We start from the raw sequence: 17515 nt of genomic DNA, 5'->3' as shown, positions 1-17515 counted from the left end.
ATTCGAAGATATTTTAGGTTATTTTGGGGTTTATCCGGATCCAGCGGCCATGATCACATGTTTCGCTTTCGGAGAAGTATCGGGCGCATGAGAGGGGTAAGTGCACTATACAAAGGGACTACGCATAGTAGAGAGGGAAAACAGGCAGCCCGACAATAGGGTTTTAAATACCGAAAACATCTACGATTTGTGTGGCTATAGTGCCGCTACAGGTTTAACTATTTGGGTATCAAAACGACTCTGAAAGCGACGTAATTTGGAAGGCAATGTACCTACAATAAAACAAGAACACTAACCCATTCCCAAAAAGTTTTATAGACACTTTTAAAAAGAATATTTTAATGATGTCTTGGTCGCGTGCATGTGTGGTTGGTGTCGAAAGGTTCATCGACGAGAATGGGAAAAACCACAACTAAGAACAAATGCAAGTTTTTGAGAAATGACGGCAACAGAATGCAGATGCTATACAGATGATGCGAATGATGCAATGATGAATGCGACAACCGAATTAAACACACGACACAACTGAAAATAAATAGAAGGCATATGGAGTGTCGGCCTCAGGCTGTTACAATTGCTCACCATCACCGATGATTTTCCTCTATCGTGTGGGATGGACCTATCATAGCACAAGGGCATCTTTCCCAAACCTTATAACTTTTCCATGTGCGAACCTTGTATGCCATGACAACTTTAGTTGAGTTATTAAGATTTTGCTTCCAGAGATTCACTTGTGCATGATGGTATCATGTCATCCATTCCATTTTGTTGCGTCATGTTATGATTGAGTGAAATTATTTGTTATGATGCTATGCTTGCACCCAAGTGGTATTTCTTCTGTGAAACCCCTCCCTACAAATTCTTTTAGCTATATATCCATCTCTCTTATTTCAAAATTCATATCATCTTGGGGTTTTCCTTGTCCCAAGTCCTTCCTAGTAATGTTGTTAAGTTTCCTAATATTCTGTATGTGATCTTAAAATCAATCTTAGCCATGTGAAACCTCCCTACCTTTTAAACTTTGCAACAATACATTGGTTTATAAATTAAGTGCATTTTAGTTCTCTCTCTTAAAAATTTCCAAACCAACCTATAAAACTGTAAATAATTCCAACACCTCAAAACTAATTTCATTTCATGCAAAAACCCTCCCAAAGTTCCCTGGACATTGTTTTGGTTCTCGTGTGTTTTTTCACAAAGAGAGAAGGCAAGGGAAGGAGAGGCCCATCGCCAACCCAACTTGCTCATGCCAAAACCCGCACCTAGGCCTCTTTTCCTCCCACCCCAGCTAGCCCGACGGCTATGTGATCCTCGTGACGCCGTCTTCCATCCGCAACAGAGAGAGTGAGCACGCGCCTTGAAGTTCATCATGGATGTTGAGGCAGTCCCATCTCACCCCCTATTTAACCACGACATCCGCGCCCCGGTACCTAGAGTTTCCAATTTACGCTGCCACCCAAGGGCTCCTCCCCTCTCCTCGGATCACAGCTCATGTGAGAGAACGAGCGGAGCAGATTTTTTGACCCCGTCGTCTACAGCCACCGGGCCGTCGCTAGTCGTCGTCGTCGAGTTCGTGTGCCTTCGCGTCGCCCTCTGGATCCCCTAGGCCAGCGAGTGATCATCAAGGCCGATTGGCTATTTTGTCGGGCTTGCTCCGCTTCGGATATGCTTTGTCTCGAGCACGCCGGAGTTTAGGAGGTCCCCGTCGTCAATCATTTTGGTGATCGACCTCATATTTGTGTACAAAAGGGCACCGGGTGAGCAACACCTCCATCCTAGACATCTTCCCCATTGCTAGATTCTCAAAGACGCTGTCGTTGTGTGGGGACCCCAACTCATAAGTTGTGATCACCGAATGTACATGCACAATGATCACATATATCAATGCTCACTGAACACACGTAAACTGAATAACATGAGTATTACATCGATTACGTATCGTTTTACTCAAATAAGGCCTTTAAGGATAAGTATTCATAAACTCGCAGTAGAAATCTTCAATGATAGCGTTGACCCATGCCATCTGCCTTAACCCTATAGGCATTCTGACTAGGAAGCGTCCTAGCTTGCACATATGTCACCAAGGTATTCTCCATCGTATCATGTTCGTTCATGAATGGCCAAGAAAATAACCAGTGACAAGCTAATGAGTACGCTAAATGTACTCACAAGCAACCCATATTTGGAATAAGGCAATAACAATGCATGATATAGTACTAAATAGGTAAGTTTCACAAAGCAATTTTTTTAGTGCAATGACATCATCAAATCAACTTGTAAAAGCATGCATCACTGGTTGCATATTTCCATACGAACATGTTACACATATCAATATAAGGAGGGGTTGAACATCTCATGTTCAATCATCATGTCAAGTCATCCGAGTTAGCTGAAGTATCATCTTCCCCCCCCCCCCCCCCCCACACACACCAAGTTTGTGAAAACATTGGGCATAGTTTAAGAAGGACCACCAACTATCCATGACCTTTGACATGGCTATTTGAATAGTTTACACTCTATAGAGGATGCACATTATACCCACAAGACTCGAGGAACGTACGTCTCATCCACGACTTGCGGTATATTACATAAACGAGGTAAGCACACGAGCAATGCCTTTCCCCTGGCGACACTAAACAAAGATTACACTCGTTGGTGCCATCCCTCATGATGTACATCATATGGGCCTCGCTCAAGACCAAACCATCCATGAGGGCACGCAATGGTGTGCCTAGTGTTTGTAAAAATAGCCAATGGTCGCCCTATCAGGAATGACCCCGTATCGAGAGGGTAACTCTGGCCCTCTCGCCACTAGTAATGTGGGCTCTCTCCTAGCATTAACTAGGTAATCAACAAGGCACTGTTCCATAAAAGGGGTATCATGTTGTGGGGACCCCTACTTGTAGATCGAGATCGCCGAATGTACGTGCTTAGTGATCCCAGAGATCAATGCTCACTGAACACACTGAAACTAAATAACAAGAGTCTTAAATCCATTCATAGCGTCTGATACAAGTAATGACCATTGACGTCTAGTCTTACATATATAGGGCCTTGAAAGCTAACACACCAAACTCAACTAATAGTAGAAATCTTGGTTGAGAGCGTGAACCCATGCCATCAGCCTTAACCTACATGCATTCTGACTTGGAAACGTCCTAGCTCGCAGGAACGTCACTGAGGTGCTCTTCACCATCTCCTGTTCTCTCTTACCTGGTCAATGAAATAACCAGTGGCAAGCCAATGAGTACTTTGAATGTACTCGCAAGCAATCCATGTTGTGGAACAAGGCAATAATGAAACATGATATAACACTAGTTGGTTGTTTTTGCGGAAAGCAGGTTTTTCCCTGAATGCAGTAACATGATCAAATGCTTGTACTGACATACACCATAAGGTAAGTGGTCACCACGTGAATAGGTTACATATATCAATATCTCAGCATAGGGCTGAACAACTCATGCTCACACTCCATGCCAAGTCGTATGACTTGACCTAGGTAACCTCTTTCCCACCCATCTTTTTCACACACGCATACTTGGTTTATGTGAAAATGACTAGACGTAGTTTAAGGAGGATTACCCAACTGTCCTTGGCCATGGACACGGCTATTCTAATAGTTTTACACTATATACATGTTGTGCGTTGTACCCACAAGACTCGAGGAACTTCTGTGTCATCCACGACTCGCGGTATATAACATACCCGAGGTAAGCACCCGAACAATGCCTTTCCCCTGACGACACTAAATAAACAGTCCACTCGATTGGTACACAGCCACATGATGTACATCTTACAAGCCTCCCTCTAGATCATATCATCCATGCGAGGACCAACGGTGTGCCTGAAACTTGTAAAAACAGCATGGTCGCCCTACTCGGTACGACCCCGTCACAAGAGTGACCACGCCACTCCTACCACTAGTAACATGGGCTCTCTGCTAGCATCGACCAAAGTAATCAACAAAGCCCCGTTCCCATATTGGGTTATCGTCGCTGCAAATGTAAGTTGGGGATGGTCGACACATCTTAAATTTCTCCTTGTTTTTGAAACCACACGCACGCAAAACCTTTTTCTGGTACACCACTTCTTTCTCAAGTGGTCACCATCTCAAGACCATCACCCTCGGGCATTAGGGGCACCCGACATGGTTTTCAAAAAGCCTTTGAAATCACCTTTGTGTTACCATCACCATGCATATGCTCATCCTATGCGTAGCACTACTAGCAACATATAAACTTTTTATCTACGTGACCCTTATAGGTGATAAGGTCATGCTCAAATGCAAGTGTTATCGAGGAACCATCGGAAACACCATACCTAGGGGTTTAGCGATTCAAGAATGATCACATCCATCGGAATGAAACAATAAACATGGCATGCATGAAAGTATTTTCTCAGACATTGTCAAAGAGCTGCTTGCCTTGCTCAGCAAAGTCTCCGGGGTCTTCGAGGTCTTCGGGTCCAAGTCCTTCGTCAACCACGTGATTTATCATCACAATAGTAATAACAATAATAAAAATCACAAAAAATAGAACACACAATTCACTCCTAAAATGTTACCCTACTTTGTAAAATACTAACTTCGCATCTAAAAATATTTGATTCTGGTTTTGGAGTGAAAAAGGTTTTCGAAACTATTTTAACACAAGCTAAAATTAGTCGGTACTAGGTTTTAAAATAAAACTATGTACAAAAGTTTTCATTAAAATTAGACAGGTAATCTTATTAACTTCTACACATTTTTACAAGATTTGTGGAGGATAAATAATTAGATTTGGATGGATATTCCTCGTTGTGTAATATTTGGAAAAAGCCAAAAATGGAAAAGGAAAAAGGGCATAGCACATTGGCCAGACTCGGCCAATGGTTGGCCGACCCAGCGAGCCAATTGGCCAGCCACCCAACCAACCTAGATGCGCGAACGTAACATGCGGGGCCGTGCGGGAAGTGACATGGGGGAGGGAGGGAGTGAGGAGAGGACGATAGGTGGGGTCCCCCTGTCGGTCGTCTTCTACCTCCGGACAGAAGGAAGGGGAGGCCCACCAGCGATAGCTCCGGCGATGCCGATGAAGGGCGAGTGTAGGAATGGGTGTTGGAAATATGCCCTAGAGGCAATGATAAAAGTTATTATTATATTTCCTGTTTGAACATAACCGTTTATTATCCATGCTATAATTGTATTGAACAAAACATAGACACATGTGTGGATACATAGACACAACAATGTCCCTAGCAAGCCTCTAGTTGGCTAGCCAATTGATCAAGGATAGTCAAGGTTTTCTGGCTATGTGCAAAGTGTTGTTGCTTGATAACTGGATCACATCATTAGGAGAATCATGTGATGGACTAGACCCAAACTATAAACGTAGCATATTGATCATGTCGTTTTACTGCTATAATTTTCTGCGTGTCAAGTATTTGTTCCTATGACCATGAGATCATATAACTCACTGGCACCGGAGGAATTCCTTGTGTGTATCAAACGTCACAACGTAACTGGGTGACTATAAAGGTGCTCTACAGGTATCTCTGAAGGTGTCCGTTGAGTTAGTATGGATCAAGACTGGGATTTGTCACTCCATGTGACGGAGAGGTATCTCGGGGCCTACTCGGTAATACAACATCACACACCAGCCTTGGAAGCAATGTGACTAAGTCTAAGTCACGGGATTTTGCATTACCGAACGAGTAAAGAGACTTGCTGATAACAAGATTGAAATAGGTATGCGGATACCGACGATCGAATCTCGGGCAAGTAACATACCGAAGGACAAAGGGAATGACATACGGGATTATATGAATCCTTGACACTGAGGTTCAACCGATAAGTTCTTCGGAGATTATATAGGATCCAATATGGGCATCCAGGTCCCACTATTGGATATTAACCGAGGAGTACCTCGGGGCATGTCTACATAGTTCTCGGACCCGCATGGTCTGCACACTTAAGGTTCGGCGATATTTTAGTATAGTTGAGTTATATGCGTTGTTACCGAATGTTGGTCGGAGTCCCGGATGAGATAACAGACGTCACATTGGTTTCCGGAATGGTCCGGAGACGAAGATTGATATATAGGTTGACTTCATTTGGTTACCGGAAAGTTTTCGGGCATTACCGGGAATGTACCGGGAGTGACGAATGGGTTCCGGAAGTTCACCGGGAGGGGGGCAACTCTCTCGGGGGAAGCCCAAAGGACTTATGGGTGGCACACCAGCCCTTAGTGGGCTGGTGGGACAGCCCAATAAGGCCTATGCGCCATAGAGAGAAAACCAAAGAAAGAAAAAAAAGAAAAGGTGGGAAGGAAGGGAAGGACTCCACCCTCCAATCCTAGTTGGACTAGGATTGGAGTAGGACTCCTCCTCCTCCTCTTGGCGATGCACCTTGGGGGATTGGCCCTCAAGGAAAGTCTCTCCGCCTCCCTCCTATATATACTGGTGATTTAGGGTTGATTTGAGACAACTTTGCCACGTGCAACTCAGATCTAGACACCATAGTTTTACCTCTAGATCGTCTTTCTGCGGAGCTCGGGCGGAGCCCTGCAGGAGTAGATCCTTCACCAGCACCGGAGCACCATCAGGCTGCCAGAGAACTCATCTACTTCTCCATCTTGCTTGCTGGATCAAGAAGGCCGAGATCATCGTCGAGCTGTACGTGTGTTGAACGCGGAGGTGCCATCCGTTCGGCACTAGATCGGAGCGGATCGTGGAACGGATCGTGGGACGGATCGCGGGACGGTTCGTGGGACGGTTCGCGGGGCGGATCGAGGGACATCAGGATGTTACACTACATCAACCGCGTTTCTTAACGCTTCCTGCTGTGCGATCTAGAAGGGTACGTAGATCCAAATCTCCTCTCTAGATGGACATCACCATGATAGGTCTTCATGCGCGTAGGAAATTTTTCTTTCCCATGCGACATTCCCCAATAGTGGAATCATGAGCTAGGTTCATGCGTAGATGTAATCTCGAGTAGAACACACAAGGTTTTGTCGACGGTGATGTTCAATTTGCTGCCCCCCTTAGTCATTTCTGGATTCGACGGTATTCTTGGATTGAAGCGGCCTGGACCAACATGCAACCTCGTTGCATAAAGATGACTGGCAGGTGTTGGTTTCTTCAACTTTAGTTGAATTGGTTTTGACCGAGGCGGTCCTTGGAGAGGTTAAATAGAAATTTGCACATCTCCGTTGTGGTTTTTGCGTAACTAAGATGTGATCTACTAGATACCCATAGCACCCACGTAAAACATCCAACAACAATTAGAGGACGTCTAACTTGTTTTTGCAGGGTATGCTTATGATATGATATGGCCAATGACGTGATGTGATATATTGGATGTATGAGATGATCATGTTGTAATAGCTAATATCGCCTTGCACGTCGATGGTACGACAACCGGCACGAGCCATAGGGTTGTCTTTAAACTAACATTTGTGTTTGCAGATGCGTTAACTATATTGCTAGGACGTAGCTTTAGTAGTAATAGCATAAGTAGCACGACAACCCCGATGGCGACACATTGATGGAGATCATGATGATGGATATCATGGTGTGGCGCCGGTCACAAGAAGAGCGCGCCGGTCCTTTGGTGATGGAGATCAAGAAGCACATGATGATGGCCATATCATGTCACTTATGAATTGCATGTGATGTTAATCCTTTTAGGCACCTTATTTTGCTTAGAACGACAGTAGCATTATGAGGTGATCTCTCACTAAAATTTCAAGATGAAATTGTGTTCTCCCCGACTATGCACCGTTGCTACAGTTTGTCGTTTCGAGACACCACGTGATGATCGGGTGTGATAGACTCAACGTTCACATACAACGGGTGCAAAACAGTTGCACACGCGGAACACTCGGGTTAAGCCTGACGAGCCTAGCATGTGCCGACATGGCCTCGGAACACATGAGACCGAAAGGTTTAGCATGAATCATATAGTTGATATGATTAGCATAGGGATGCTTACTACTGAAACTGTCCTCAAATCACGTGATGATCGGACTTGAGCTAGTGAAATTGGATCATGTACCACTCAAATGACTAGAGAGATGTACTTTTTGAGTGGGAGTTTAGCAAGTAATTTGATTAGTTAAACTCTAAATTATCTTGAACATAGTCTGAGTCCATTTTGAAAATATTTGTGTTGTAGATCAATGGCTCACGCGACAGTCACCCTGAATTTTAATACGTTCCTAGAGAAAGCTAAGTTGAAAGATGATGGAAGCAACTTTGTAGACTGGGCTCGTAATCTTAAGTTGCTCCTGCAAGCTGGGAAGAAGGATTATGTCCTTGATGCTGCGTTAGGAGATGAACCACCCGCAGCTGCTGACCAAGATGCTAAGAACGCTTGGTTAGCACGCAAGGAGGACTACTCAGTAATTCAATGTGCAGTCTTGTATGGCTTAAAGTCGAAACTTCAACGTCGCTTTGAGCGTCATTCAGAAGTTGAAGTTTATCTTTCAGAATAACGCCCGGATCGAGAGGTATGAGACCTCTGATAAATTATATGCTTGCAATATGAGGGATAATTCATCTGTTAGTGAGCATGTGCTCAAAATGTCTGGGTACTCAAACCGTCTAGCTGAGCTGGGGATTGAACTCCAGCAAGAGGCTATCACTGACAAAATTCTTCAATCACTGCCACCAAGCTATAAGAGCGTTGTCTTGAACTATAACATGCAAGGGATGAACAACTCACCCGACGAGTTATTTGCGATGCTGAAAGTCGCAGAGTTAGAACTCCGTAAAGAGCATCAAGTGTTGATGGTGAATAAGACCACTAGTTTCAAGACAAATGACAAAGGAAAGAAGGGTAATTCAAAGAAGAACGGCAAGCCTATTGCCAATCCGATGGAGAAACCCAAAATTGGACCTAAGCCTGAAAAGGAGTACTATTATTGCAAGGCTATGGGTCACAGGAAGCGCAACTGCCCCAAGTATCTGGCTGATAAGAAGGCGGCCAATGAAAAATCAGGTATATTCGATATACATGTTATTGTTGTGTACTTAACCAGCTCTCGTAGTAGTGCCTGGGTATTCGGTACCGATTCTGTTGCTCATATTTGCAACTCGAAACAGGAACAGCGAAATAAGCGAAGGCTGGCAAAGGATGAAGTGACGATGCGCGTGGAAAATGGTTCCAAGGTTGATGCAATCGCCGTCGGCACAGTTTTACTTCAGTTACCATGAGGATTAGTTATGAACTTAAATAAATGTTATTTAGTACCTGCGTTAAGCATGAACATTATATCTCGATCTTGTTTATTGCAAGACAGTTACTCGTTTAAGTCAGACAATAATGGTTGTTCTATTTCTATGAGTAATATCTTTTATGGTCATGCACCCAATATGAGAGGATTGTTCATATTGAATCTTGATAACGATAATACACATATACATAACATTGAGACCAAAAGAGTTAGAGTTAACAATGATAGCGCCATGTTTTTATGGCACTGCCGCTTAGGTCATATAGGTGTAAAGCGCATGAAGAAACTCCATACCGATGGACTTTTGGAGTCACTTGACTTTGATTCACTTGACACGTGCGAACCATGCCTCATGGGTAATATGACTAAGACTCCGTTCTTCGGAACAATGGAGCGTGCAAGTGACTTGTTGGAAATCATACATACCGATGTATGTGGTCCGATGAGTGTGGAGGCACGCGGCAGATATCGTTATTTTCTCACCTTACTGATGATTTGAGTAGATATGGTTATGTCTACTTGATGAAGCACAAGTCTGAGACGTCTAAAAAGTTCAAGTAATTTCAGAGTGAAGTCGAAAATCATCGTAACAAGAAGATCAAGTTCCTATGGTCTGATCGTGGGTTTGAATATCTGAGTTTCGAGTTTGGTGCTCACTTAAGACAATGTGGAATTGTTTCACAGTTGAGACCGCTTGGAACACCACAGCGTAATGGTGTGTCCAAACATCGTAATCGTACTTTATTAGAGATGTTGCGATTTGCCTTTATCGTTTTGGGGTTATGCATTAGAGACAGCTGCACTCACTTTAAATAGGGCACCATCAAAAACCGTTGAGACTACACCATACAAACTGTGGTATGGCAAAAGACCAAAGTTGTCGTTTCTTAAAGTTGGGGGATGTGATACTTCTGTCAAAAAGCTTCAGCTTGAAAAGCTGGAACCTAAAGCGGAAAAGTGTGTCTTCATAGGTTACCTGAAAGAGACAGTTGGGTATACCTTCTATCTCAAATCCGAGGGAAAAATGTTTGTTGCTAAAAACATTGCTTTTCTTGAGAATGAGTTTCTCTCGAAAGAATTGAGTGGGAGGAAGATAGAACTTGATGAGGTTGTCGAACCTCTAATTCCTCTTGATGGTGGTGCAGGGCAAGGGGAAACCACTGTTGCTGCAGTGCCGGTTGAGGAACAAGTTGATGATGATGATCATGAAACTTCAGATCAAGTTATTGTCAGACCTCGTAGGTCGACAAGATCATGTACTACTCCTGAGTGGTACAATAATCCTGTCTTAATGATTATGTTGTTGGACAACAATGAACCTACGAATTATGAAGAAGCAATGGTGGGCCCGAATTCCAACAAATTACTAGAGGCCATGAAGTACGAGATAGGATCCATGTACGAGAACAAAGTGTGGACTTTAGAAGTACTACCTAAAGGCCGCAAGGCTATTCAGAACAAATGGATCTATAAGAAGAAAACAGACGCAGACGGTAATGTGACCGTTTATAAAGCTCGACTTTTGGCAAAGGGTTTTTCACAAGTTCAAGGAATTGACTACGATGAGACTTTCTCACCGATAGCGATGCTTAAGTCTGTCCGAATCATGTTAGCAATAGCTGCCTTTTACGATTATGAAAGCCGGCAGATGCATGTCAAAACGGCGTTCTTTAACAGTTTTTTAAGGAAGAGTTGTATATGATGCAACCCGAAGGTTTTGTCGATCCAAAGAATGCTAACAAAGTATGCAAGCTCCATCGATCCATTTAAGGACTCGTGCAAGCATCTCGGAGTTGGAATAAGCGCTTTTATGAGGTGCTCAAAGCATTTGGGTTTATATAAGTGCTTGGTGAATCTCGTATTTAAAAGAAAGTGAGTGGGAGCTCTGTGGCGTTTCTAATATTATATGTGGACGACATATTGCTGATTGGAAACAACGTAGAGCTTTTGGAGAGCATAAAGGATTACTTGAATAAAAGTTTCTCTATGAAGGACCTAGGAGAAGCTGCTTACATTCTAGGCATTAAGATCTATAGGGATAGATCAAAACGCCTGATAGGACTTTCACAAAGCACATACCTTGATAAAGTTTTGGACAAATTCAAAATGGATAAGTCCAAGAAAGGGTTCTTGCTAGTATTACAAGGTATAAAATTGAGTAAGACTAAGTGCCCAGCAACTGAGGCAGATAGAGAACAGATGAGTTCCGTCCCCTACGCTTCAGTCGTAGGTTCTATCATGTATGCAATGTTGTGCACTAGGCCAGACGTCAGCTTGGCCATAAGTATGGCAGGCATGTTTTAGAGTAATCCAGGAGTGGATCATTGGACGGCGGTCAAGAATATTTTGAAGTACCTGAAAAAGACTAAGGAAATGTTTCTCGTGTATGGAGGTGACAAAGAGTTCGCCATAAAACTTTACATCGACGCAAGTTTTGACACCGATCCGGATGACTCTAAGTCACAAACCGGATACGTATTTATATTCTTAATGGGGGTGCGGTAAGCTGGTGCAGTTCCAAGCAGAGCGTCGTAGCAGATTCGACATGTGAAGCGGAGTACATGGTTGCCTCGGAGGCCGCAAAGGAGAGTGTCTGGATGGAGCAGTTCATGACAGATCTTGGAGATGTGCCAAGCGCACTAGATCCATTGACTCTGTTATGTGACAACACTAGTGCCATTGCCTTAGCAAAGGAAGCAAGGTTTCACAAGAAGACCAGACACATCAAACGACGCTTCAACCTCATTCGCGACTACGTCGAAGGAGAGGACGTGAATATTTGCAAAGTGCACACGGATCTGAATGTAGCAGACCTGCTGACTAAACCTCTTCCACGGGCAAAACATGATCAACACCAGAACTGTATGGGTGTTCGATTTATTAGAATGTAAATCACATGGCGATGTGAGGACTAGATTATTGACTCTAGTGCAAGTGGGAGACTGTTGGAAATATGCCCTAGAGGCAATGATAAAAGTAATTATTATATTTCCTGTTTGAAGATAATCGTTTATTATCCATGTTATAATCGTATTAAACGAAAACATAGATACATGTGTGGATACATAGACACAACAATGTCCCTAGCAAGCCTCTAGTTGGCTAGCCAGTTGATCAAGGATAGTCAAGGTTTTCTGGCTATGTGCAAAGTGTTGTTGCTTGATAACTGGATCACATCATTAGGAGAATCATGTCATGGACTAGACCCAAACTATGAATGTCGCATATTGATCGTGTCGTTTTATTGCTACAGTTTTCTGTGTGTCAAGTATCTGTTCCTATGACCATGAGATCATATAACTCAGTGGCACCAGAGGAATGCCTTGTGTGTATACAACGTCACAACGTAACTGGGTGACTATAAAGGTTCTCTACAGGTATCTCAAAAGGTGTCCGTTGAGTTAGTATGGATCAAGACTGGGATTTGTTGCTCTGTGTGACAGAGAGGTATCTCGGGGCCCACTCGGTAATACAACATCACACACAAGCCTTGCAAGCAATGTGAGTAAGTGTAAGTCACGGGATCTTGTATTACAGAACGAGTAAAGAGACTTGCTGGTAACGAGATTGAAATAAGTATGCGGATACCGACGATCGAATCTCGGGCAAGTAACATACCGTAGGTCAAACGGAATGACATACGGGATTATATGAATCCTTGACACTGAGGTTCAACCGATAAGATCTTCGGAGAATATGTAGGATCCAATATGGGCATCCAGGTCCCGCTATTGGATATTAACTGAGGAGTACCTCGGTGCATGTCTACATAGTTCTCGAACCCGCAGGGTCTGCACACTTAAGGTTCGGCGATGTTTTAGTATAGTTGAGTTATATGTGTGGTTACCGAATGTTGTTCGAAGTCCTGGATGAGATCACGGACGTCACGAGGGTTTCCGGAATGGTCCGGAGACGAAGATTGATATATAGGATGACTTCATTTGGTTACCGGAAAGTTTTCGGGCATTACCAGGAATGTACCGGGAATGACGAATGCGTTCCGGAAGTTCACCAGGAGGGGGGCAACCCTCCCGGGGGAAGCCCAAAGGACTTATGGGTGGCGCACCAGCCCTTAGTGGGCTGGTGGGACAGACCAATAAGGCCTATGCGCCATACAGAGGAAACCAAAGAAAGAAAGAAAAAGAAAAGGTGGGAAGGAAGGGAAGGACTCCACTTTCCAATCCTAGTAGGACTCGTCCTCCTCCTCTTGGCCTGCACAACTTGGGGCTTGGCCCTCAAGGCAAGTCCCTCCCCCTCCCTCATATATATACTGGTGATTTATGGCTGATTTGAGACAACTTTTCCATGTGCAACTCAGATCTAGACACCATAGTTTTACCTCTAGATCGTATTTCTGCGGATCTCGGGCAGAGCCCTGCAGGAGTAGATCCTTCACCACCACCGGAGCGCCATCATGCTACCCGAGAACTCATCTACTTCTCCGTCTTGCTTGCTGGATCAAGAAGGCCAAGATCATCGTCGAGCTGTACTTGTGCTGAACGCGGAGGTGCCGTCCGTTCGACACTAGATCGGAGCGGATCGTGGGACGGATCGCGGGACGGTTCGTGGGACGGTTCGCGGGGCGGATCGAGAGTTGTGAGGACGTTCCACTACATCAACTATGTTTCTTAACGCTTCCTGTTGTGGGATCTACAAGGGTACATAGATCCAAATCTCCTCTCGTAGATGGACATCACCATGATAGGTCTTCGTGCTCGTAGAAATTTTTATGTTTCCCATGTGACGTTCCCCCACAATGGGTTCGTTGCACCAGCGCATTTCGGATGGAGGTCGAGAGGGTGGCTGAGGTGGCTGGAGTTGCTGGTGATGAGGAAGCCGCGGCGGAGATATTCGGGAGGTGGTTGGTGACTATGTTAAGATAGGGGATAAGGGCGGGGAAGAGGTGGAGATGAAGCAGGGGTCACTTGCGGTCACAATGGAGGTGAAAAGTGCGTCGGAGCAGGCCTCTGTCTCGAGATCGACGGAGCCCCAACACGGCGGCGTCTTGGTCAATCTCGAGCACTGGTGCTGGAATAGCTCGAATGGGTTGTTGGGGTGGTCGATGGGAGATGCGAGAGAGGCTTTAGAGGGGCGAAGAGAAGCCGGGGTGGCCTCTTTGTAGAGGGTACGTGGTCCACCGGGATGTGGTGCATCAGCGAGGTCGCAACAACGTCTAGCGAGGGAGAGAAGGCCTGAGGGCGAGTCTGTGGCCTTCATGGGTGATGTCTACGCATGCAGAAAGGTTCGAGGGGGAGCAGTGTTGTCCCCTGTTGCATCGCGATAGAAAGCTCCACCTAACAGCTACGGATGTGCGCGGGCATGCATCGCCAGGGCAGAAGAAAGGGGAGAGAGAAGGGGCCCTAGTCGACGCTGGTGCCGGTCGTTGAAGCCGTCAAAGCTAGAAAGCTTGTGGGGCCGAGGCCTGGCCGGGGCTGGCCTCACTTGATGCAGGCGCCCTCTGTGGCACGTCCAAAGCATTGCTTTGCATGCTAGCGCGCTCTGGCATGTCCACGCCGTGTCTGGTAGTGCCTGTGAATTGTTGAGATGCTCCGTGGATGCATTTGAGCCGAGGGAAATAGTAGTGGCTAAAGAGGGAGAGGAAAACAGTTGCTGCCAGGGTGAAACGAGGAAAGAAATTGAGGATTTTGTCCTCCTCCCATTGAACTGGACCTGGGACTCTTGGCTGCAGGTGTGGGGCTACACGGAAACTTGTGACATTAATTAGGAGTGAAGGGATGGAGGGGAAGGGGTGATAGTTGTTGGTTTTCAAAACGAGCAGATTGTGTTTGTTGCTAGATGTGGGAAGTTAACCTTCTCCAATGGCAGTGAGAATTAACAAGATTAGATGATGGGAAAAATAGTAGGACTTGAGAATTAACAAAATGACAATTCGAGTAAATTTATTTGGCTCCAAATTTTGTAAAACCGGAAGTGATAAAGTGGTACAAACACAGGTTGTGATAGACATACCTCCTTACAAGAATCTCATCCCCGAAATTGCTAGGCTAAGCACTAAAAAGATAAGGGAACTCGGATCTGAGGTAGTCTTCACGCTCCCATGTTGCTTTTGCTTTGGTATGGTTGCTTCATTGGCCTTGAAGTACTTGATGGTGCGGCATCGGGTGCGACTTTTGGCATCATCTAGGATGTGGATCGGTCTTTCATGATAAGTGAGGCCTGGCTGAAGGTCGATGGAGTGGTGATCGATGTCCTTGTAGAGGTCCAGACGGTTGGGGACTTGGAGGCACTTCCGGAGCTTTGACACGTGGAAAACATTGTGCACTCTCGAAAGCTCGGAAGATAGTTCTAGCTGGTAAGAAACCACGCCTCATTGTGCGGTGAACTGGAAGGGCCGAATGTATCTTTGTGCGAGCTTCCCCTTGATGTGATAGTGCTTCATTCCATTGAGAGGCGTGACTCGGAGGTAGACAAAGTCCCCCACATAGAAATTCACTTCTCGACTGTGGGTGTCATCGTAACTCTTCTACATTGACTTCGTGGTATCTAAATGCTCCCTGACGAGTTGCACTTGCTCTTCAGCTTCATGGAGAAGGTTTCGGCCCAAAGATCAATCCTTCCTCGATTTATGACCAGTTGAGGGGAGTGTGGCACTTGTGTCCATACAACACCTCAAATGGTGCCATCTGAAGGCTGGACTGATACCTGTTGTTGTAGGAGAACTCAACAAAGGGAAAACAATCCTCCCATTAGGATCCATATGTGTGACGCCCTCGGTTTAATCATACGCTAATCATACACGCAAATACGTACGATCAAACTCCAGGACTCACGGGAAGATATCACAACACAAGTCTAGTCACAAATAAAACAATATCAGCTTCATATTACAAGCCAGGGGCCTCGAGGGCTAGAATACGAAAGCTCGATAAACACACGAGTCAGCGAAAGCAACAATATCTGAGTACATACATAAACCATGGGGTGCCTTAGAGAAGGCTAGCACAAAAGATACAATGATCGAACGAGGCGAGGCCTCCTCCCTGGGAACCTCCTAACTACTCCTGGTCTTCAGAGGCCTCCACGTAGTAGTAGGCACCATCGGGGAAGCAGTCGTCATCGGCGGGAACCTCCATCTCCTCGGCTCCATCATCTGGTCGCAGCAACGGATCAAGGGGACAAAGGGGGAGCAAGGCAACAGTGAGTACTCATCCAAAGTACTCGCAAGTCTTACATCAGAACTATTCTAAGTATGCATCAGTATCAAAGAAGGGGGGTGGTTATATGTGGACCGACTGCAGCAAAGCGAGAAAAAGAGAGAGAAGGCCTAGTCCTATCGAAGACTAGCGTCTTCAGGGTCTTGCATCAATATACGAGAATAGATCAAGGTAACACAATTAATAGTCATATTGTTGCAGCAATATTAAAGTGAGGTCACGCCCAGAGATCCTCCCTCGACTCCCTGCGAGGAAGCAATCCCGAGGCAACTAATATCCAGTTAAGTAACAATTGTAGTTGTATAAGATCAGAGCACAACTCCAAGTCGTCCTGTAACCGTGGACACGACTATTCGAATAGTTAATTTTCATCCCTGTAGGGGTGCACCACATGCCCCGTCACGCTCGATAACACTCTGGTCGGACACACTTTTCTGGGTCATGCCCGGCCTTGAAATATCGACACGTCGCAGCCCCACCTAAGACTCAACAGAGAGGCCAGCCCACCGGTCTAACTCCTAAGCACAAAGGGTTCATGGGCCCAGTTCCCCTTCGCGCTCCTGCAGGATGCGTGGGCGGCCGACGTCAGACCTAGCATCCCTTAATCACAAGAGCGATGTATCACGGGACCACTCGGGCGCGCGCCGCTACATTGCTGACATCTGAAAAGTTTCAGCTGATACCGCGACGTCGAGTACCCATAATTCTTCCCGCGTAGCCGGTTAGTGCGAAAATGTCTCCAACCAACCCAGATCAAATACCCAAATCCATTATCATTTTAATTAGGCCATCGACACCATCTTGCGGGAACCCACCCGTCTGTCAACTAACCACCAATGATCCCAGTAACATGGCTGTGTGGTTGTAACATCAGGGGGAATGCAAGGTATCACCCTCGTTGGATTCCGAACAATGTATCCGTCAAGGTGGACTTAGAGGAATCACCCTTGGGGGTCCCACACTTGAGGGGTTGCACGATAGGGGCATCATCGGGAATGGTGAAAGAGGATAACCATGACCGACTAGATATACTGCAGAGATATCATCAGGAGTACTTAGCGAGGTGTCACCCTCGGTACCCGATAGTATCTCTATAGCGTCGTACATCTAAGGGGCGTGTATGTG

The sequence above is a fragment of the Hordeum vulgare genome, chromosome 2H, assembly GCF_904849725.1.
Source record: "Hordeum vulgare subsp. vulgare chromosome 2H, MorexV3_pseudomolecules_assembly, whole genome shotgun sequence".
Lineage (NCBI taxonomy): Eukaryota > Viridiplantae > Streptophyta > Magnoliopsida > Poales > Poaceae > Hordeum > Hordeum vulgare.
Note: the sequence above shows the minus strand (reverse complement) of the source record.